Source organism: Corythoichthys intestinalis, chromosome 3 (genome assembly GCF_030265065.1).
Source record: "Corythoichthys intestinalis isolate RoL2023-P3 chromosome 3, ASM3026506v1, whole genome shotgun sequence".
Taxonomy (NCBI): Eukaryota; Metazoa; Chordata; class Actinopteri; order Syngnathiformes; family Syngnathidae; genus Corythoichthys; species Corythoichthys intestinalis.
The window spans coordinates 25,646,744-25,669,861 of NC_080397.1; the positions used below are offsets into that span (position 1 = coordinate 25,646,744).

A 23,118-nucleotide genomic window follows, 5' to 3' on the forward strand; every position below is an offset into this window, starting at 1 on the left:
AATAACTAGAAACTGCAATTTCGGGAGAAATTACACACCTTGGTCTTTCCTCTGTGGAGATACAAATCTTAGCCCCACTCAGGTCTATCAATAGAATGGACCATAATGCCAGTCATTGGCACTAAACAAAGTTAAAGCCATTAGAAAAGATTGGGAGAATTGGACGTCCATGTCCGTCAATGGCAGCACCCTCCATAATTGTTAATGGAATCGGGGAAGTTTGGGGGACACGTCCTATTGATATGTAGTCATTTTCTGTTGATTTGGGAAAAAAAAAAAAATTCCCATTGAAAATGAATGGGAAAAATTTTGGACGTCCATGGACGTCAATGGTATCAACTTACATAAGCGTCAATGGAATCCAAGTACATTGGCATCAATAAAATGAACAAACATGAAGAAATGCCATTGGAAATGAATGGGAAGTTTGGACGTCCATGAACGTCAATGGCATCACCCTCCATAAGCGGCAATGCAATCGGGGACATTTGGGGGACACGTCCTAATGATATCTAGTCATTTTCTGTTGATTTGGGAAAAAAAAAAAAATCCCATTGAAAATGAATGGGAAAAATTTTGGACGTCCATGGACGTCAATGGTATCAACTTACATAAGCGTCAATGGAATCCAAGTACATTGGCATCAATAGAATGAACAAACATGAAGAAATGCCTTTGGAAATGAATGGGAAGTTTGGACGTCCATGGACGTCAATGGCATCACCCCCCATAAGCGGCAATGCAATCGGGGACATTTGGGGGACACGTCCTAATGATATCTAGTCATTTTCTGTTGATTTGGGGAAAAAAAAAAAATTCCCATTGAAAATGAATGGGAAAAATTTTGGACGTCCATGGACGTCAATGGTATCAACTTACATAACCGTCAATGGAATCCAAGTACATTGGCATCAAAAGAATGAACAAACATGAAGAAATGCCATTGGAAATGAATGGGAAGTTTGGACGTCCCTGGACGTCAATGGCATCACCCCCCATAAGCGGCAATGCAATCGGGGACATTTGGGGGACACGTCCTAATGATATCTAGTCATTTTCTGTTGATTTGAGGAAAAAAAAAAATTTCCCATTGAAAATGAATGGGAAAAATTTTGGACGTCCATGGACGTCAATGGTATCAACTTACATAAGCGTCAATGGAATCCAAGTACATTGGCATCAATAGAATGAACAAACATGAAGAAATGCCTTTGGAAATGAATGGGAAGTTTGGACGTCCATGGACGTCAATGGCATCACCCCCCATAAGCGGCAATGCAATCGGGGACATTTGGGGGACACGTCCTAATGATATCTAGTCATTTTCTGTTGATTTGAGGAAAAAAAAAAATTTCCCATTGAAAATGAATGGGAAAAATTTTGGACGTCCATGGACGTCAATGGTATCAACTTACATAAGCGTCAATGGAATCCAAGTACATTGGCATCAATAGAATGAACAAACATGAAGAAATGCCATTGGGATTTAATGGGAAGTTTGGACGTCCATGAAAGTCAATGGCATCACCCTCCATAAGCGGCAATGCAATCGGGGACATTTGGGGGACACGTCCTAATGATATCTAGTCATTTTCTGTTGATTTGGGAAAAAAAAAAAAAATTCCCATTGAAAATGAATGGGAAAAATTTTGGACGTCCATGGACGTCAATGGTATCAACTTACATAACCGTCAATGGAATCCAAGTACATTGGCATCAATAGAATGAACAAACATGAAGAAATGCCATTGGAAAAGAATGGGAAGTTTGGACGTCCATGGACGTCAATGGCATCACCCTCCATAAGCGGTAATGCAATCGGGGACATTTGGGGGACAGGTCCTAATGATATCTAGTCATTTTCTGTTGATTTGGGGAAAAAAAAAAATTTCCCATTGAAAATGAATGGGTAAAATTTTGGACGTCCATGGACGTCAATGGCAGCACCCCCCATAAGCGTCAATGGAATTGGGGACGTTTGGGATATACGTCCTATTGATATCTGGTCATTTTCTGTTGATTTGGAGAAATTTAGTTTTTTCCCCATTGAAAATGAATGGGAAAAATTTTGGACGTCCATGTAAGTCAATGGCGGCACCCTTCATAAGCGTCAATGGAATTGGGGAAGTTTGGGGGACACGTCCTATTGATATCTGGTCATTTTCTGTTGATTTGGGGCAATTTTGTTTTTTCCCCATTGAAAATGAATGGGAAAAATTTTGGACGTCCATGGCAGTCAATGGCATCGACATCTATATAGTCAATTGAATCCAAGTACATTGGCATCAGTAGATTCGACATGCATGGCTGTCAATGGCATCAATGCAATGTAAATTCCGTTGGAAATCCCATTGGAAGTGAATGGGAACTTTTCCCATTCGAAATGAATGGGATAGTTTTTGGCAAATTTCCGAGGAAGCGTAATTTTTTTCCAAATTCTGTATACAACTTTTATGCCCCTCACCGTCCCGGAATTTTTGATGCCCAAATTATTTGATTTGGTCAAAAATTGTAGGACTAGATACATTTTGAAACTTTTTTTTTTTTCACGGAAAATTGCCGTTTACGGACGAACGGAAAAATTTTCGGGGCCATTTGTAAAGTTTCCTGTGTCACGCGAAAATTCCGGTCGTGCCGATACTTGAACGGTGCCGATCGGTCTAACGGTTCGGGCTGTGAAGCGCGCGTTTTTTTTCCATTCAAAATGAATAGGAAAGTTTTTGGCAAATTTCCGGGGAACCGTAAATTTTTGCCAAATTCTGTATACAACTTTTATGCCCCTCACCGTCCCGGAATTTTTGATGCCCAAATTATGTGATTTGGTCAAAAATTGTAGGACTAGATACATTTTGAAACTTTTTTTATTTTTCGGAAAATTGCCGTTTACGGGCGAACGGAAAATTTTTCGTGGCGGTTTGAAAAATTCCCATCGTCACGCGAAAATTCCGGTCGTGCCGATACTTGAACTGTGCCGATCGGTGCTACGGTTTGGGCTGTGCGTTGGCTCAAAAAAACGCGGAGAATAAGATGAATAAATAATAAGTACAACTAGAAACTGCAATTTCGGGAGAAATTACACACCTTGGTCTTTCCTCTGTGGAGATACAGATCTTAGCCCCACTCAGGTCTATCAATAGAATGGATCATAATGCCAGTCATTGGCAAAAAACAAAGTAAAAGCCGTTAGAAATGAATGGGAGAATTGGACGTCGATGGACGTCAATGGCGGCACCTTTCATAATTGTTAATGGAATCGGGGAAGTTTGGGGGACACGTCCTAATGATATCTAGTCATTTTCTGTTGATTTGGGAAAAAAAAAAAAAATTCCCATTGAAAATGAATGGGAAAAATTTTGGACGTCCATGGACGTCAATGGTATCAACTTACATAAGCGTCAATGGAATCCAAGTACATTGGCATCAATAAAATGAACAAACATGAAGAAATGCCATTGGAAATGAATGGGAAGTTTGGACGTCCATGAACGTCAATGGCATCACCCTCCATAAGCGGCAATGCAATCAGGGACATTTGGGGGACACGTCCTAATGATATCTAGTAATTTTCTGTTGATTTGGGAAAAAAACAAAAATCCCATTGAAAATGAATGGGAAAAATTTTGGACGTCCATGGACGTCAATGGTATCAACTTACATAAGCGTCAATGGAATCCAAGTACATTGGCATCAATAGAATGAACAAACACGAAGAAATGGCTTTGGAAATGATTGGGAAGTTTGGACGTCCATGGACGTCAATGGCATCACCCCCCATAAGCGGAAATGCAATCGGGGACATTTGGGGGACAAGTCCTAATGATATCTAGTCATTTTCTGTTGATTTGGGGAAAAAAAAAAAATTCCCATTGAAAATGAATGGGAAAAATTTTGGACGTCCATGGACGTCAATGGTATCAATTTACATAAGCGTCAATGGAATCCAAGTACATTGGCATCAATAAAATGAACAAACATGAAGAAATGCCATTGGAAATGAATGGGAAGTTTGGACGTCCCTGGACGTCAATGGCATCACCCTCCATAAGCAGCAATGCAATCGGGGACATTTGGGGGCCACGTCCTATTGATATCTAGTCATTTTCTGTTGATTTGGGGAAAAAAAAAAATTTCCCATTGAAAATGAATGGGAAAAATTTTGGACGTCCATGGACGTCAATGGCAGCACCCCCCATAAGCGTCAATGGAGTTGGAGACGTTTGGGGTATACGTCCTATTGATATCTGGTCATTTTCTGTTGATTTGGAGAAATTTAGTTTTTTCCCCATTGAAAATGATTGGGAAAAATTTTGGACGTCCATGGAAGTCAATGGCGGCACCCTTCATAAGCGTCAATGGAATTGGGGAAGTTTGGGGGACACGTCCTATTGATATCTGGTCATTTTCTGTTGATTTGGGGAAATTTTGTTTTTTCCCCATTGAAAATGAATGGGAAAAATTTTGGACGTCCATGGCAGTCAATGGCATCGACATCCATATAGTCAATAGAATCCAAGTACATTGGCATCAATAGATTTGACATGCATGGCCGTCAATGGCATCAATGCAATGTAAATTCCATTGAAATCCCATTGTAAGTGAATGGGAACTTTTCCCATTAGAAATGAATGGGAGAGTTTTTGGCCAATTTCCGGGGAACCGTAAAGTTTTGCCAAATTCTGTATACAACTTTTATGCCCCTCACCGTCCCGGAATTTTTGATACCCAAATTATGTGATTTGGTCAAAAATTGTAGGACTAGATACATTTTGAAACTTTTTTTTTTTTCCGGAAAATTGCCGTTTACGGGCGAAGGGAAAATTTTTCGGGTCCGTTTGAAAAATTCCCATCGTTGCGTGAAAATTCCGGTCGTGCCGATATTTGAACGGTGCCGATCGGTCAAACGGTTCGGGCTGTGCAGCGTGCGTTTTTTTTTCATTCAAAATGAATAGGAAAGTTTTTGGCAAATTTCCGGGGAACCGTAAATTTTTGCCAAATTCTGTATACAACTTTTATGCCCCTCATCGTCCCGGAATTTTTGATACCCAAATTATGTGATTTGGTCAAAAATTGTAGGACTAGATACATTTTGAAAAAAAAAAAAAATTCTGGAAAATTGCCGTTTGCGGGAAAACGGAAAATTTTTCGGGGCCGTTTTTAAAAAAGCCATCGTCGCGCAAAAATTCCGGACGTTTCGATATTTGAACGGTGCCGATCGGTGCAGCGGTTCGGGCTGTGCGGCGCGCCGAAAAAACGCGGAGAATAAGATGAATAATAACTAGAAACTGCAATTTCGGGAGAAATTACACACCTTGGTCTTTCCTCTGTGGAGATACAGATCTTAGCCCCACTCAGGTCTATCAATAGAATGGATCATAATGCCAGTCATTGGCACAAAACAAAAAGCCATTAGAAATGAATAGGAGAATTGGACGTCCATGGACGTCAATGGCGGCACCCTTCATAATTGTTAATGCAATCGGAGACATTTGGGGGACACGTCCTATTGATATCTAGTCATTTTCTGTTGATTTGGGGAGAAAAAAAAATTCCCATTGAAAATGAATGGGAAAAATTTTGGACGTCCATGGACGTCAGTGGTATCAACTTACATAAGCGTCAATGGAATCCAAGTACATTTGCATCAATAGAATGAACAAACATGAAGAAATGCCATTGGAAATAAAAGGGAAGTTTGGACGTCCGTGGCCGTCAATGGCATCACCCCCCATAAGCGGCAATGCAATCGGGGACATTTGGGGGACACGTCCTAATGATATCTAGTCATTTTCTGTTGATTTGGGGAAAAAAAAAAAATTCCCATTGAAAATGAATGGGAAAAATTTTGGACGTCCATGGACGTCAGTGGTATCAACTTACATAAGCGTCAATGGAATCCAAGTACATTTGCATCAATAGAATGAACAAACATGAAGAAATGCCATTGGAAATAAAAGGGAAGTTTGGACGTCCGTGGCCGTCAATGGCATCACCCTCCATAAGAGGCAATGCAATCGGGGACATTTGGGGGACACGTCCTATTGATATCTAGTCATTTTCTGTTGATTTGGGGAAAAAAAAAAAATTCCCATTGAAAATGAATGGGAAAAATTTTGGACGTCCATGGACGTCAATGGTATCAACTTACATAAGCGTCAATGGAATCCAAGTACATTGGCATCAATAGAATGAACAAACATGAAGAAATGCCATTGGAAATGAATGGGAAGTTTGGACGTCCATGGACGTCAATGGAATCACCCTCCATAAGCGGCAATGCAATCGGGGACATTTGGGGGACACGTCCTAATGATATCTAGTCATTTTCTGTTGATTTGGGGAAAAAAAAAAATTTCCCATTGAAAATGAATGGGAAAATTTTTGGACGTCCATGGACGTCAATGGCAGCACCCCCCATAAGCGTCAATGGAGTTGGGGACGTTTGGGGGACACGTCCTATTGATATCTGGTCATTTTCTGTTGATTTGGGGAAATTTAGTTTTTTCCCCATTGAAAATGAATGGGAAAAATTTTGGACGTCCATGGACGACAATGGCAGCACCCCCTATAAGCCTCAATGGAGTTGGGGACGTTTGGGGGACACGTCCTATTGATATCTGGTCATTTTCTGTTGATTTGGGGAAATGTAGTTTTTTCCCCATTGAAAATGAATGGGAAAAATTTTGGACGTCCATGGCCGTCAATGGCATCGACATCCATATAGTCAATTGAATCCAAGTACATTGGCATCAGTAGATTCGACATGCATGGCCGTCAATGGCATCAATGCAATGTAAATTCCGTTGGAAATCCCATTGGAAGTGAATGGGAACTTTTCCCATTCGAAATGAATGGGATAGTTTTTGGCAAATTTCCGAGGAAGCGTAATTTTTTTCCAAATTCTGTATACAACTTTTATGCCCCTCACCGTCCCGGAATTTTTGATGCCCAAATTATGTGATTTGGTCAAAAATTGTAGGACTAGATACATTTTGAAACTTTTTTTTTTTTCACGGAAAATTGCCGTTTACGGACGAACGGAAAATTTTTCGGGGCCATTTGTAAAGTTTCCTGTGTCACGCGAAAATTCCGGTCGTGCCGATACTTGAACGGTGCCGATCGGTCTAACGGTTCGGGCTGTGAAGCGCGCGTTTTTTTTCCATTCAAAATGAATAGGAAAGTTTTTGGCAAATTTCCGGGGAACCGTAAATTTTTGCCAAATTCTGTATACAACTTTTATGCCCCTCACCGTCCCGGAATTTTTGATGCCCAAATTATGTGATTTGGTCAAAAATTGTAGGACTAGATACATTTTGAAACTTTTTTTATTTTTCGGAAAATTGCCGTTTACGGGCGAACGGAAAATTTTTCGTGGCGGTTTGAAAAATTCCCATCGTCACGCGAAAATTCCGGTCGTGCCGATACTTGAACTGTGCCGATCGGTGCTACGGTTTGGGCTGTGCGTTGGCTCAAAAAAACGCGGAGAATAAGATGAATAAATAATAAGTACAATAAAGTTGCACAATAACAATACCTTGTTCTTTCTTTCAGAAAGACCAAGGTAATAATAAAAACTAGAAACTGCAATTTCGGGAGAAATTACACCTTGGTCTTTCCTCTGTGGAGATACAAATCTTAGCCCCACTCAGGTCTATCAATAGAATGGACCATAATGCCAGTCAATGGCACTAAACAAAGTAAAAGCCATTAGAAAAGATTGGGAGAATTGGACGTCCATGTCCGTTAATGGCAGCACCCTCCATAAGCGTCAATGTAATTGGGGAAGTTTGGGGGACACGTCCTATTGATATGTAGTCATTTTCTTTTGATTTTGGGAAAAAAAAAAAAATCCCATTGAAAATGAATGGGAAAAAATTTGGACGTCCATAGACGTCAATGGCAGCACCCCCCATAAGCGTCAATGGAAGCAGGGAAGTTTGGGGGACATGTCCTATTGATATCTGGTCATTTTCTGTTGATTTGGTGAAATTTTGTTTTTTCCCCATTGAAAATGAATGGGAAAATTTTTGGACGTCCATGGCCGTCAATGGCATCGACATCCATATAGTCAATAGGATCCAAGTACATTGGCATCAGTAGATTCGACATGCATGGCCGTCAATGGCATCAATGCAATGTAAATTCCATTGAAAGTGAATGGGAACTTTTCCCATTAGAAATGAATGGGAGAGTTTTTGGCAAATTTCTGGGGAACCGTAAGTTTTTTCCAAATTCTGTATACAACTTTTATGCCCCTCACCGTCCCGGAATTTTTGATACCCAAATTATGTGATTTGGTCAAAAATTGTAGGACTAGATACATTTTTAAACTTTTTTTTTTTTTCGGAAAATTGCCGTTTACGGGCGAACGGAAAATTTTTCGTGGCGTTTTGAAAAATTCCCATCGTCACGCGAAAATTCCGGTCATGCCGATACTTGAACGGTGCCGATCGGGGCTACGGTTTAGGCTGTGCGTTGGCTCAAAAAAACGCGGAGAATAAGATGAATAAATAATAATAATAACTAGAAACTGCAATTTCAGGAGAAATTACACACCTTGGTCTTTCCTCTGTGGAGATACAGATCTTAGACCCACTCAGGTCTATCAATAGAATGGACCATAATGCCAGTCAATGGCACTAAACAAAGTAAAAGCCATTAGAAATCAATGGGAGAATTGGACGTCTATGGACGTCAATGGCATCACCCTGCATGAGCGGCAATGCAATCGGGGACATTTGGGGGACACGTCCTAATGATATCTAGTCATTTTCTGTTGATTTGGGGAAAAAAAAAAAATTCCCATTGAAAATGAATGGGAAAAATTTTGGACGTCCATGGACGTCAATGGCATCACCCTCCATAAGCAGCAATACAATCGGGGACATTTGGGGGACGTCCTATTGATATTTAGTCATTTTCTGTTGATTTGGGAGAAGAAAAAAAAATTTCCCATAGAAAATGAATGGGAAAAATTTTGGACGTCCATGGACGTCAATGGTATCAACTTACATAAGCGTCAATGTAATCCAAGTACATTGGCATCAATAGAATGAACAAATATGAAGAAATGCCTTTGGAAATGAATGGGAAATTTGGACGTCCATGGCCGTCAATGGCGGCACCCTTCATAACCGTCAATGTAATTGGGGAAGTTAGGGGGACACGTCCTATTGATATCTGGTCATTTACTGTTGATTTGGGGAATAAAAAAAAATTTCCATTGAAAATGAATGGGAAAAATTTTGGACGTCCATGGACGTCAATGGTATCAACTTACATAAGCGTCAATGGAATCCAAGTACATTGGCATCAATAGAATGTACAAACATGAAGAAATGCCATTGGAAATGAATGGGAAGTTTGGACGTCCCTGGACGTCAATGGCATCACCCTCCATAAGCGGCAATGCAATTGGGGACATTTGGGGGACACGTCCTATTGATATCTAGTCATTTTCTGTTGATTTGGGGAAAAAAAAAAATTTCCCATTGAAAATGAATGGGTAAAATTTTGGACGTCCATGGACGTCAATGGCAGCACCCCCCATAAGCGTCAATGGAGTTGGGGACGTTTGGGGTATACGTCCTATTGATATGTGGTCATTTTCTGTTGATTTGGAGAAATGTAGTTTTTTCCCCATTGAAAATGAATGGGAAAAATTTTGGACGTCCATGTAAGTCAATGGCGGCACCCTTCATAAGCGTCAATGGAATTGGGGAAGTTTGGGGGACACGTCCTATTGATATCTGGTCATTTTCTGTTGATTTGGGGTAATTTTGTTTTTTCCCCATTGAAAATGAATGGGAAAAATTTTGGACGTCCATGGCCGTCAATGGCATCGACATCCATATAATCAATTGAATCCAAGTACATTGGCATCAGTAGATTCGACATGCATGGCCGTCAATGGCATCAATGCAATGTAAATTCCATGGGAAATCCCATTGGAAGTGAATGGGACTTTTCCCATTCGAAATGAATGGGATAGTTTTTGGCAAATTTCCGAGGAAGCGTAATTTTTTTCCAAATTCTGTATACAACTTTTATGCCCCTCACCGTCCCGGAATTTTTGATGCCCAAATTATGTGATTTGGTCAAAAATTGTAGGACTAGATACATTTTGAAACTTTTTTTTTTTCACGGAAAATTGCCGTTTACGGACGAACGGAAAAATTTTCGGGGCCATTTGTAAAGTTTCCTGTGTCACGCGAAAATTCCGGTCGTGCCGATACTTGAACGGTGCCGATCGGTCTAACGGTTCGGGCTGTGAAGCGCGCGTTTTTTTTCCATTCAAAATGAATAGGAAAGTTTTTGGCAAATTTCCGGTGAACCGTAAATTTTTGCCAAATTCTGTATACAACTTTTATGCCCCTCACCGTCCCGGAATTTTTGATGCCCAAATTATGTGATTTGGTCAAAAATTGTAGGACTAGATACATTTTGAAACTTTTTTTATTTTTCGGAAAATTGCCGTTTACGGGCGAACGGAAAATTTTTCGTGGCGGTTTGAAAAATTCCCATCGTCACGCGAAAAATCCGGTCGTGCCGATACTTCAACGGTGCCGATCGGTGCTACGGTTTGGGCTGTGCGTTGGCTCAAAAAAACGCGGAGAATTATTGAATAATAATAATAATAAAGTTGCACAACAACATAACCTTGTTCTTTCCTTCAGAAAGACCAAGGTAACTAGAAACTGCAATTTCGGGAGAAATTACACCTTGGTCTTTCCTCTGTGGAGATACAAATCTTAGCCCCACTCAGGTCTATCAATAGAATGGACCATAATGCCAGTCAATGGCACTAAACAAAGTAAAAGCCATTAGAAAAGATTGGGAGAATTGGACGTCCATGTCCGTTAATGGCAGCACCCTCCATAAGCGTCAATGTAATTGGGGAAGTTTGGGGGACACGTCCTATTGATATGTAGTCATTTTCTTTTGATTTTGGGAAAAAAAAAAAAATCCCATTGAAAATGAATGGGAAAAAATTTGGACGTCCATAGACGTCAATGGCAGCACCCCCCATAAGCGTCAATGGAAGCAGGGAAGTTTGGGGGACATGTCCTATTGATATCTGGTCATTTTCTGTTGATTTGGTGAAATTTTGTTTTTTCCCCATTGAAAATGAATGGGAAAATTTTTGGACGTCCATGGCCGTCAATGGCATCGACATCCATATAGTCAATAGGATCCAAGTACATTGGCATCAGTAGATTCGACATGCATGGCCGTCAATGGCATCAATGCAATGTAAATTCCATTGAAAGTGAATGGGAACTTTTCCCATTAGAAATGAATGGGAGAGTTTTTGGCAAATTTCTGGGGAACCGTAAGTTTTTTCCAAATTCTGTATACAACTTTTATGCCCCTCACCGTCCCGGAATTTTTGATACCCAAATTATGTGATTTGGTCAAAAATTGTAGGACTAGATACATTTTTAAACTTTTTTTTTTTTTCGGAAAATTGCCGTTTACGGGCGAACGGAAAATTTTTCGTGGCGTTTTGAAAAATTCCCATCGTCACGCGAAAATTCCGGTCATGCCGATACTTGAACGGTGCCGATCGGGGCTACGGTTTAGGCTGTGCGTTGGCTCAAAAAAACGCGGAGAATAAGATGAATAAATAATAATAATAATAATAACTAGAAACTGCAATTTCGGGAGAAATTACACACCTTGGTCTTTCCTCTGTGGAGATACAGATCTTAGCCCCACTCAGGTCTATCAATAGAATGGACCATAATGCCAGTCAATGGCACTAAACAAAGTAAAAGCCATGAGAAAAGATTGGGAGAATTGGACGTCCATGTCCGTCAATGGCAGCACCCTCCATAATTGTTAATGGAATCGGGGAAGTTTGGGGGACACGTTCTATTGATATCTAGTCATTTTCTGTTGATTTGGGAAAAAAAAAAAAATTTCCCATTGAAAATGAATGGGAAAAATTTTGGACGTCCATGGACGTCAATGGTATCAACTTACATAAGCGTCAATGGAATCCAAGTACATTGGCATCAATAAAATGAACAAACATGAAGAAATGCCATTGGAAATGAATGGGAAGTTTGGACGTCCATGAACGTCAATGGCATCACCCTCCATAAGCGGCAATGCAATCGGGGACATTTGGGGGACACGTCCTAATGATATCTAGTCATTTTCTGTTGATTTGGGAAAAAAAAAAAAATCCCATTGAAAATGAATGGGAAAAATTTTGGACGTCCATGGACGTCAATGGTATCAACTTACATAAGCGTCAATGGAATCCAAGTACATTGGCATCAATAGAATGAACAAACATGAAGAAATGCCTTTGGAAATGAATGGGAAGTTTGGACGTCCATGGACGTCAATGGCATCACCCCCCATAAGCGGCAATGCAATCGGGGACATTTGGGGGACACGTCCTAATGATATCTAGTCATTTTCTGTTGATTTGGGGAAAAAAAAAAATTTCCCATTGAAAATGAATGGGAAAAATTTTGGACGTCCATGGACGTCAATGGTATCAACTTACATAAGCGTCAATGGAATCCAAGTACATTGGCATCAATAGAATGAACAAACATGAAGAAATGCCATTGGAAATGAATGGGAAGTTTGGACGTCCCTGGACGTCAATGGCATCACCCTCCATAAGCAGCAATGCAATCGGGGACATTTGGGGGACAGGTCCTATTGATATCTAGTCATTTTCTGTTGATTTGGGGAAAAAAAAAAATTTCCCATTGAAAATGAATGGGTAAAATTTTGGACGTCCATGGACGTCAATGGCAGCACCCCCCATAAGCGTCAATGGAATTGGGGACGTTTGGGATATACGTCCTATTGATATCTGGTCATTTATTGTTGATTTGGAGAAATGTAGTTTTTTCCCCATTGAAAATGAATGGGAAAAATTTTGGACGTCCATGGAAGTCAATGGCGGCACCCTTCATAAGCGTCAATGGAATTGGGGAAGTTTGGGGGACACGTCCTATTGATATCTGGTCATTTTCTGTTGATTTGGGGAAATTTTGTTTTTTCCCCATTGAAAATGAATGGGAAAAATTTTGGACGTCCATGGCCGTCAATGGCATCGACATTCATATAGTCAATTGAATCCAAGTACATTGGCATCAGTAGATTCGACATGCATGGCCGTCAATGGCATCAATGCAATGTAAATTCCATTGGAAATCCCATTGGAAGTGAATGGGACTTTTCCCATTCGAAATGAATGGGATAGTTTTTGGCAAATTTCCGAGGAAGCGTAATTTTTTTCCAAATTCTGTATACAACTTTTATGCCCCTCACCGTCCCGGAATTTTTGATGCCCAAATTATGTGATTTGGTCAAAAATTGTAGGACTAGATACATTTTGAAACTTTTTTTTTTTTCACGGAAAATTGCCGTTTACGGACGAACGGAAAAATTTTCGGGGCCATTTGTAAAGTTTCCTGTGTCACGCGAAAATTCCGGTCGTGCCGATACTTGAACGGTGCCGATCGGTCTAACGGTTCGGGCTGTGAAGCGCGCGTTTTTTTTCCATTCAAAATGAATAGGAAAGTTTTTGGCAAATTTCCGGGGAACCGTAAATTTTTGCCAAATTCTGTATACAACTTTTATGCCCCTCACCGTCCCGGAATTTTTGATGCCCAAATTATGTGATTTGGTCAAAAATTGTAGGACTAGATACATTTTGAAACTTTTTTTGTTTTTCGGAAAATTGCCGTTTACGGGCGAACGGAAAATTTTTCGTGGCGGTTTGAAAAATTCCCATCGTCACGCGAAAATTCCGGTCGTGCCGATACTTGAACTGTGCCGATCGGTGCTACGGTTTGGGCTGTGCGTTGGCTCAAAAAAACGCGGAGAATAAGATGAATAAATAATAAGTACAATAAAGTTGCACAATAACAATACCTTGTTCTTTCTTTCAGAAAGACCAAGGTAATAACTAGAAACTGCAATTTCGGGAGAAATTACACACCTTGGTCTTTCCTCTGTGGAGATACAAATCTTAGCCCCACTCAGGTCTATCAATAGAATGGACCATAATGCCAGTCAATGGCACTAAACAAAGTAAAAGCCATTAGAAAAGATTGGGAGAATTGGACGTCCATGGCCGTCAATGGCGGCACCCTTCATAAGCGTCAATGGAATCGGGGAAGTTTGGGGGACACGTCCTATTGATATCTAGTCATTTTCTGTTGATTTGGGAAAAAAAAAAAATTTCCCATTGTAAATGAATGGGGAAAATTTTGGACGTCCATGGACGTCAATGGTATCAACTTACATAAGCGTCAATGGAATCCAAGTACATTGGCATCAATAAAATGAACAAACATGAAGAAATGCCATTGGAAATGAATGGGAAGTTTGGACGTCCATGAACGTCAATGGCATCACCCTCCATAAGCGGCAATGCAATCGGGGACATTTGGGGGACACGTCCTAATGATATCTAGTCATTTTCTGTTGATTTGGGGGAAAAAAAAAATCCCATTGAAAATGAATGGGAAAAATTTTGGACGTCCATGGACGTCAATGGTATCAACTTACATAAGCGTCAATGGAATCCAAGTACATTGGCATCAATAAAATGAACAAACATGAAGAAATGCCATTGGAAATGAATGGGAAGTTTGGACGTCCATGAACGTCAATGGCATCACCCTCCATAAGCGGCAATGCAATCGGGGACATTTGGGGGACACGTCCTAATGATGTCTAGTCATTTTCTGTTGATTTGGGGAAAAAAAAAAAATTCCCATTGAAAATGAATGGGAAAAATTTTGGACGTCCATGGACGTCAATGGTATCAACTTACATAAGCGTCAATGGAATCCAAGTACATTGGCATCAATAGAATGAACAAACATGAAGAAATGCCATTGGGATTTAATGGGAAGTTTGGATGTCCATGAACGTCAATGGCATCACCCTCCATAAGCGGCAATGCAATCGGGGACATTTGGGGGACACGTCCTAATGATATCTAGTCATTTTCTGTTGATTTGGGGAAAAAAAAAAAATTCCCATTGAAAATGAATGGGAAATTTTTTGGACGTCCATGGACGTCAATGGCAGCACCCCCCATAAGCGTCAATGGAGTTGGGGACGTTTGGGGTATACGTCCTATTAATATCTGGTCATTTTCTGTTGATTTGGGGAAATTTAGTTTTTTCCCCATTGAAAATGAATGGGAAAATTTTTGGACGTCCATGGACGTCAATGGCAGCACCCCCTATAAGCGTCAATGGAGTTCGGAACGTTTGGGGGAGACGTACTATTGATAACTGGTCATTTTCTGATGATTTGGGGAAATTTAGTTTTTTCCCCATTGAAAATGAATGGGAAAAATTTTGGACGTCCATGGACGTCAATGGCAGCACCCCCCATAAGCGTCAATGGAGTTGGGGACGTTTGGGGTATACGTCCTATTAATATCTGGTCATTTTCTGTTGATTTGGGGAAATTTAGTTTTTTCCCCATTGAAAATGAATGGGAAAAATTTTGGACGTCCATGGCCGTCAATGGCATCGACATCCATATAGTCAAATGAATCCAAGTACATTGGCATCAATAGATTCGACATGCATGGCCGTCAATGGCATCAATGCAATGTAAAGTCCATTGGAAATACTATTGAAAGTGAATGGGAACTTTTCCCATTGGAAATGAATGGGATAGTTTTTGGCAAATATCCGGAGAACCGTAAATTTTTTCCAAATTCTGTATACAATCTTTATGCCCCCCACCGTCCCGGAATTTTTGATGTCCAAATTATGTGATTTGGTCAAAAATTGTAGGACAAGTAGCGTTTTGAAAAAGTTGTAAAAAATCGGAAAATCGCCGTTTACGGGCGAACGAAAAATTTTTCGGGGTCGTTTGAAAAATTCCCATCGTCGCGCGAAAATTCCGGTCGTGTCGATACTTGAACGGTGCCGATCGGTGGTATGGTTCGGGCTGCGCGGCGCGCCGAAAAAACGCGGAGAAACCATTGCATAATAATAACTAGAAACTGCAATTTCGGGAGAAATTACACCTTGGTCTTTCCTCTGTGGAGATACAAATCTTAGCCCCACTCAGGTCTATCAATAGAATGGACCATAATGCCAGTCAATGGCACTAAACAAAGTAAAAGCCATTAGAAAAGATTGGGAGAATTGGACGTCCATGGCCGTCAATGGCGGCACCCTTCATAAGCGTCAATGGAATTGGAGAAGTTTGGGGGACACGTCCTATTGATATCTGGTCATTTTTTGTTGATTTGGGGAAAAAAAAAAAATTCCCATTAAAAATGAATGGGAAAAATTTTGGACGTCCATGGACGTCAATGGTATCAACTTACATAAGCGTCAATGGAATCCAAGTACATTGGCATCAATAGAATGAACAAACATGAAGAAATGCCATTGGAAATGAATGGGAAGTTTGGACGTCCATGGACGTCAATGGCATCACCCTCCATAAGCGCCAATCCAATCGGGGACATTTGGGGGACACGTCCTATTGATATCTGGTCATTTTTTGTTGATTTGGGGAAAAAAAAAAAATTCCCATTGAAAATGAATGGGAAAAATTTTGGACGTCCATGGACGTCAATGGTATCAACTTACATAAGCGTCAATGGAATCCAAGTACATTGGCATCAATAGAATGAACAAACATGAAGAAATGCCATTGGAAATGAATGGGAAGTTTGGACGTCCATGGACGTCAATGGCATCACCCTCCATAAGCGCCAATCCAATCGGGGACATTTGGGGGACACGTCCTATTGATATCTGGTCATTTTTTGTTGATTTGGGGAAAAAAAAAAAATTCCCATTGAAAATGAATGGGAAAAATTTTGGACGTCCATGGACGTCAATGGTATCAACTTACATAAGCGTCAATGGAATCCAAGTACATTGGCATCAATAGAATGAACAAACATGAAGAAATGCCATTGGAAATGAATGGGAAGTTTGGACGTCCATGAACGTCAATGGCATCACCCTCCATATGCAGCAATGCAATCGGGGACATTTGGGGGACACGTCCTAATGATGTCTAGTCATTTTCTGTTGATTTGGGGAAAAAAAAAAATTTCCCATTGAAAATGAATGGGAAAAATTTTGGACGTCCATGGACGTCAATGGTATCAACTTACATAAGCGTCAATGGAATCCAAGTACATTGGCATCAATAGAATGAACAAACATGAAGAAATGCCATTGGGATTTAATGGGAAGTTTGGACGTCCATGAACGTCAATGGCATCACCCTCCATAAGCGGCAATGCAATCGGGGACATTTGGGGGACACGTCCTAATGATATCTAGTCATTTTCTGTTGATTTGGGGAAAAAAAAAAAATTCCCATTGAAAATGAATGGGAAAATTTTTGGACGTCCATGGACGTCAATGGCAGCACCCCCCATAAGCGTCAATGGAGTTGGGGACGTTTGGGGTATACGTCCTATTAATATCTGGTCATTTTCTGTTGATTTGGGGAAATTTAGTTTTTTCCCCATTGAAAATGAATGGGAAAATTTTTGGACGTCCATGGACGTCAATGGCAGCACCCCCTATAAGCGTCAATGGAGTTCGGAACGTTTGGGGGAGACATACTATTGATAACTGGTCATTTTCTGATGATTTGGGGAAATTTAGTTTTTTCCCCATTGAAAATGAATGGGAAAATTTTTGGACGTCCATGGACGTCAATGGCAGCACCCCCTATAAGCGTCAATGGAGTTCGGAACGTTTGGGGGAGACATACTATTGATAACTGGTCATTTTCTGATGATTTGGGGAAATTTAGTTTTTTCCCCATTGAAAATGAATGGGAAAAATTTTGGACGTCCATGGCCGTCAATGGCATCGACATCCATATAGTCAAATGAATCCAAGTACATTGGCATCAATAGATTCGACATGCATGGCCGTCAATGGCATCAATGCAATGTAAAGTCCATTGGAAATACTATTGAAAGTGAAAGGGAACTTTTCCCATTGGAAATGAATGGGATAGTTTTTGGCAAATATCCGGAGAACCGTAAATTTTTTCCAAATTCTGTATACAATCTTTATGCCCCCCACCGTCCCGGAATTTTTGATGTCCAAATTATGTGATTTGGTCAAAAATTGTAGGACAAGTAGCGTTTTGAAAAAGTTGTAAAAAATCGGAAAATCGCCGTTTACGGGCGAACGAAAAATTTTTCGGGGTCGTTTGAAAAATTCCCATCGTCGCGCGAAAATTCCGGTCGTGTCGATACTTGAACGGTGCCGATCGGTGGTACGGTTCGGGCTGCGCGGCGCGCCGAAAAAACGCGGAGAAACCATTGCATAATAATAATAACTAGAAACTGCAATTTCGGGAGAAATTACACACCTTGGTCTTTCCTCTGTGGAGATACAGATCTTAGCCCCACTCAGGTCTATCAATAGAATGGATCATAATGCCAGTCATTGGCAAAAAACAAAGTAAAAGCCGTTAGAAATGAATGGGAGAATTGGACGTCCATGGACGTCAATGGCGGCACCTTTCATAATTGTTAATGGAATCGGGGAAGTTTGGGGGACACGTCCTAATGATATCTAGTCATTTTCTGTTGATTTGGGAAAAAAAAAAAATTCCCATTGAAAATGAATGGGAAAAATTTTGGACGTCCATGGACGTCAATGGTATCAACTTACATAAGCGTCAATGGAATCCAAGTACATTGGCATCAATAAAATGAACAAACATGAAGAAATGCCATTGGAAATGAATGGGAAGTTTGGACGTCCATGAACGTCAATGGCATCACCCTCCATAAGCGGCAATGCAATCGGGGACATTTGGGGGACACGTCCTAATGATATCTAGTCATTTTCTGTTGATTTGGGAAAAAAAAAAATTCCCATTGAAAATGAATGGGAAAAATTTTGGACGTCCATGGACGTCAATGGTATCAACTTACATAAGCGTCAATGGAATCCAAGTACATTGGCATCAATAGAATGAACAAACATGAAGAAATGCCTTTGGAAATGAATGGGAAGTTTGGACGTCCATGGACGTCAATGGCATCACCCCCCATAAGCGGCAATGCAATCGGGGACATTTGGGGGACACGTCCTAATGATATCTAGTCATTTTCTGTTGATTTGGGGAAAAAAAAAAAATTCCCATTGAAAATGAATGGGAAAAATTTTGGACGTCCATGGACGTCAATGGTATCAACTTACATAACCGTCAATGGAATCCAAGTACATTGGCATCAAAAGAATGAACAAACATGAAGAAATGCCATTGGAAATGAATGGGAAGTTTGGACGTCCCTGGACGTCAATGGCATCACCCTCCATAAGCAGCAATGCAATCGGGGACATTTGGGGGACAGGTCCTATTGATATCTAGTCATTTTCTGTTGATTTGGGGAAAAAAAAAAATTTCCCATTGAAAATGAATGGGTAAAATTTTGGACGTCCATGGACGTCAATGGCAGCACCCCCCATAAGCGTCAATGGAATTGGGGACGTTTGGGATATACGTCCTATTGATATCTGGTCATTTTCTGTTGATTTGGAGAAATTTAGTTTTTTCCCCATTGAAAATGAATGGGAAAAATTTTGGACGTCCATGTAAGTCAATGGCGGCACCCTTCATAAGCGTCAATGGAATTGGGGAAGTTTGGGGGACACGTCCTATTGATATCTGGTCATTTTCTGTTGATTTGGGGTAATTTTGTTTTTTCCCCATTGAAAATGAATGGGAAAATTTTTGGACGTCCATGGCAGACAATGGCATCGACATCCATATAGTCAATTGAATCCAAGTACATTGGCATCAGTAGATTCGACATGCATGGCCGTCAATGGCATCAATGCAATGTAAATTCCATTGGAAATCCCATTGGAAGTGAATGGGACTTTTCCCATTCGAAATGAATGGGATAGTTTTTGGCAAATTTCCGAGGAAGCGTAATTTTTTTCCAAATTCTGTATACAACTTTTATGCCCCTCACCGTCCCGGAATTTTTGATGCCCAAATTATGTGATTTGGTCAAAAATTGTAGGACTAGATACATTTTGAAACTTTTTTTTTTTTCACGGAAAATTGCCGTTTACGGACGAACGGAAAAATTTTCGGGGCCATTTGTAAAGTTTCCTGTGTCACGCGAAAATTCCGGTCGTGCCGATACTTGAACGGTGCCGATCGGTCTAACGGTTCGGGCTGTGAAGCGCGCGTTTTTTTTCCATTCAAAATGAATAGGAAAGTTTTTGGCAAATTTCCGGGGAACCGTAAATTTTTGCCAAATTCTGTATACAACTTTTATGCCCCTCACCGTCCCGGAATTTTTGATGCCCAAATTATGTGATTTGGTCAAAAATTGTAGGACTAGATACATTTTGAAACTTTTTTTATTTTTCGGAAAATTGCCGTTTACGGGCGAACGGAAAATTTTTCGTGGCGGTTTGAAAAATTCCCATCGTCACGCGAAAATTCCGGTCGTGCCGATACTTGAACTGTGCCGATCGGTGCTACGGTTTGGGCTGTGCGTTGGCTCAAAAAAACGCGGAGAATAAGATGAATAAATAATAAGTACAATAAAGTTGCACAATAACAATACCTTGTTCTTTCTTTCAGAAAGACCAAGGTAATAATAAGTACAATAAAGTTGTAGAATATCATTACCTTGTTCTTTCCTTTGGAAAGACCAAGGTAATAAAAATAAGTACGATAAAGTTGCACAACAACATAACCTTGTTCTTTCCCTTGGAAAGACCAAGGTAATAAAGTTGCACAATAACAATACCTTGTTCTTTCTTTCAGAAAGACCAAGGTAATAAGTACAATAAAGTTGTAGAATATCATTACCTTGTTCTTTCCTTTGGAAAGACCAAGGTAACTAGAAACTGCAATTTCGGGAGAAATTACACACCTTGGTCTTTCCTCTGTGGAGATACAGATCTTAGCCCCACTCAGGTCTATCAATAGAATGGAGCATAATGCCAGTCAATGGCACTAAACAAAGTAAAAGCCATTAGAAAAGATTGGGAGAATTGGACGTCCATGGCCGTCAATGGCATCACCCTCCATAAGCGGCAATGCAATCGGGGACATTTGGGGGACAGGTCCTATTGATATCTAGTCATTTTCTGTTGATTTGGGGAAAAAAAAAAAATTCCCATTGAAAATGAATGGGTAAAATTTTGGACGTCCATGGACGTCAATGGCAGCACCCCCCATAAGCGTCAATGGAGTTGGGGACGTTTGGGGTATACGTCCTATTGATATCTGGTCATTTTCTGTTGATTTGGAGAAATTTAGTTTTTTCCCCATTGAAAATGAATGGGAAAAATTTTGGACGTCCATGGAAGTCAATGGCGGCACGCTTCATAAGCGTCAATGGAATTGGGGAAGTTTGGGGGACACGTCCTATTGATATCTGGTCATTTTCTGTTGATTTGGGGTAATTTTGTTTTTTCCCCATTGAAAATGAATGGGAAAAATTTTGGACGTCCATGGCAGTCAATGGCATCGACATCCATATAATCAATTGAATCCAAGTACATTGGCATCAGTAGATTCGACATGCATGGCCGTCAATGGCATCAATGCAATGTAAATTCCATTGGAAATCCCATTGGAAGTGAATGGGACTTTTCCCATTCGAAATGAATGGGATAGTTTTTGGCAAATTTCCGAGGAAGCGTAATTTTTTTCCAAATTCTGTATACAACTTTTATGCCCCTCACCGTCCCGGAATTTTTGATGCCCAAATTATGTGATTTGGTCAAAAATTGTAGGACTAGATACATTTTGAAACTTTTTTTTTTTTCACGGAAAATTGCCGTTTACGGACGAACGGAAAAATTTTCCGGGCCATTTGTAAAGTTTCCCGTGTCACGCGAAAATTCCGGTCGTGCCGATACTTGAACGGTGCCGATCGGTCTAACGGTTCGGGCTGTGAAGCGCGCGTTTTTTTTCCATTCAAAATGAATAGGAAAGTTTTTGGCAAATTTCCGGGGAACCGTAAATTTTTGCCAAATTCTGTATACAACTTTTATGCCCCTCACCGTCCCGGAATTTTTGATGCCCAAATTATGTGATTTGGTCAAAAATTGTAGGACTAGATACATTTTGAAACTTTTTTTATTTTTCGGAAAATTGCCGTTTACGGGCGAACGGAAAATTTTTCGTGGCGGTTTGAAAAATTCCCATCGTCACGCGAAAATTCCGGTCGTGCCGATACTTGAACTGTGCCGATCGGTGCTACGGTTTGGGCTGTGCGTTGGCTCAAAAAAACGCGGAGAATAAGATGAATAAATAACTAGAAACTGCAATTTCGGGAGAAATTACACACCTTGGTCTTTCCTCTGTGGAGACACAGATCTTAGCCCCACTCAGGTCTATCAATAGAATGGATCATAATGCCAGTCATTGGCAAAAAACAAAGTAAAAGCCGTTAGAAATGAATGGGAGAATTGGACGTCCATGGACGTCAATGGCGGCACCTTTCATAATTGTTAATGGAATCGGGGAAGTTTGGGGGACACGTCCTAATGATATCTAGTCATTTTCTGTTGATTTGGGGAAAAAAAAAAAATTCCCATTGAAAATGAATGGGAAAAATTTTGGACGTCCATGGACGTCAATGGTATCAACTTACATAAGCGTCAATGGAATCCAAGTACATTGGCATCAATAAAATGAACAAACATGAAGAAATGCCATTGGAAATGAATGGGAAGTTTAGACGTCCATGAACGTCAATGGCATCACCCTCCATAAGCGGCAATGCAATCGGGGACATTTGGGGGAAACGTCCTAATGATATCTAGTCATTTTCTGTTGATTTGGGAAAAAAAAAAAAAAATCCCATTGAAAATGAATGGGAAAAATTTTGGACGTCCATGGACGTCAATGGTATCAACTTACATAAGCGTCAATGGAATCCAAGTACATTGGCATCAATAAAATGAACAAACATGAAGAAATGGCTTTGGAAATGATTGGGAAGTTTGGACGTCCATGGACGTCAATGGCATCACCCCCCATAAGCGGTAATGCAATCGGGGACATTTGGGGGACACGTCCTAATGATATCTAGTCATTTTCTGTTGATTTGGGGAAAAAAAAAAAATTCCCATTGAAAATGAA

The 23,118-nt window shown here is 40.4% G+C and overlaps 1 protein-coding gene across 1 annotated transcript in view; it reads right to left on the reverse strand.

Annotated features, from left to right (window-relative positions):
* Positions 1 to 23,118, reverse strand: part of kntc1 (kinetochore associated 1) — a 144,673-nt gene that overhangs the window by 27,166 nt on the left and 94,389 nt on the right. The window lies entirely within an intron of this gene.